At 50.4% G+C, this 1,811-nt stretch overlaps 1 pseudogene; it reads left to right on the top strand.

The window, feature by feature from the left end:
- Window positions 1–1,294, top strand: part of LOC101361324 (glutathione S-transferase Mu 1-like) — a 2,584-nt pseudogene extending 1,290 nt beyond the window's left edge.
- Window positions 1,295–1,811: the final 517 nt, after the last annotated feature.

The raw sequence follows: 1,811 nt of genomic DNA, 5'->3' as shown, positions 1-1,811 counted from the left end.
ACAGGTGTGTAGGGTGTGTGGTGCCAACTGAATTGTAGCAGAACATAGCCTGGAGCCCACCTCATAGCCAGTCATCCTTCACACGTGATCAGCTGATCTGAGAACAACCCAATCTACCTGATTAGAGATTTGAAAATTTGAGGGTGTTGCCCAACAGGGTTTTCAGCATTGAGTTTTTGTTCCTGTACTCCTTTCCATCAAGAGATCTATTTGCTTCACTAGTTCTTATCAATTTCTGGTACTGGTCCAAGCTGAGCACTTTGGGGATAATGCAAGAGTTAAGATGACTGTGATGGTCATCTGTGGACTGGGGCCCCTTTGTTTAGGAAGTTCCAGATGTCTTTGAATCCTTTAAAAAAAAGTGTCTATCCTATTAGTGATAGCCCAAAACACATACCTGAGTGTCAGGCTTGGACCCCTTAGCTAGAGGTGAGGTAGGCTGGGGTGCAGTGAGACTGGGCTCAGTTATTAGGCTGAGGAGCTTGAACTGTCTACTGCAAGTGGAATAATTATAGCCTGGCCCTGCCTGATTTTGCTAGTCCACTTCCGCTTTTAGTCTTCATCTAGATTTGCTGAGTCATTTGCCATGATCTGGCCTCTTGCAGGCTGTATAGGTATGTTCTGAACCCCTTTGTCTTGCTCTGCTTTCTTTTCCGTGGGAAAATCCTGATGAGCTGGGCATGAGTCAGGAGCCTCCCTTTGTAAAAGGAGAATGTTTGTTCCATGGGGAGTGAAATGTCCTCCTCTGGGGGTGGGGAAGGGAGAAAGTGCAGCAGAAAAAGCCCAGGACTGAGGAGAAACAGTCAGGCTGAATTCCAACCCTATATCCCAGGACTGGCTCGGTGAGCAGGAGGAAGGTGTTTAACCAATGTGCACCTTGGTTTGCCTATTGATAAGTGGCAATAGTAGCATCTATCTTTCAGTGCAGTTGGGAGGATCTTCTAATCCTACATTATAATCTCTAGTGGAGATAAAGCACCTAGCACAGTGTAGGATCTCCATGATGGGAGCTCTTATTAAGAGATTACAGGAAATTGAAAGAGTTAACTTACCAGGGAACCACAGGAAGACTCTTACGCCCCATCACTCACCCCACATGGAAGGACTGTGGCGGGTCCCCTGAGCTGGCTGTGCCTGCATGGGAAGTACTAGAGTCTGACAGGGAGCAGACCCTGAGCTCTGGCCTTCTTTTCCCCACCCTCAGGGACTGAAGAAGAACTTTGCCTACATGAAATCCAGCCACTTCTGCCCAACTCCTGTCTATATGATCACAGCTCTGTGGGGCAATAAGTAAGGCCCCATAATGCCAAGAGATGGGAGGAGGAGCCAACCCTGTGCCTGCTGCCTTGGGCTCCGGAGAACACCCGCCCCCACCCCCAGTGCTAGCCCTCCCCTCCTTTTCCCTCTTTTTCGCTCCATTCCCCTCCCCAAGGACATACTGACCCCCTTTTCCCTACCCTGACCCCACCCCATCCAGGCCCTTTAAAACCTCAGCTCCCGCTTTCCTTCAGCCAGTCCCCCTCCTGAACTCTTTTGTCCCTGCACTGAAGCTAACAAGGCCACCCTTCCCTCAGTGGCGCCATTGCTAAGAGGAGCCACCTGGAGCTCTGGAATCTAGGGCTCAGCCCTGAACTCCTTGTTCTCCCCTAAGATACCAGTACGGCTGGTGTGTGGACCCTGCTCTGACATGATCCCTGCTGCAGCCACATATGATCCCCAGGTAAGGGTGAGCCACACCTGCTGTGTCTTGTTCTGGGCTATGTGGACTCAGGACTGACTGTGGTAGTAGTGGTTGTTGAGGAAGGAGGGTT

The sequence above is a fragment of the Trichechus manatus genome, unplaced genomic scaffold (genome assembly GCF_000243295.1).
Source record: "Trichechus manatus latirostris isolate Lorelei unplaced genomic scaffold, TriManLat1.0 scaffold00297, whole genome shotgun sequence".
Lineage (NCBI taxonomy): Eukaryota > Metazoa > Chordata > Mammalia > Sirenia > Trichechidae > Trichechus > Trichechus manatus.
The sequence above is the reverse complement of the archived record's forward strand: the minus strand, read 5'-3'. Positions and strand labels throughout refer to the sequence as shown.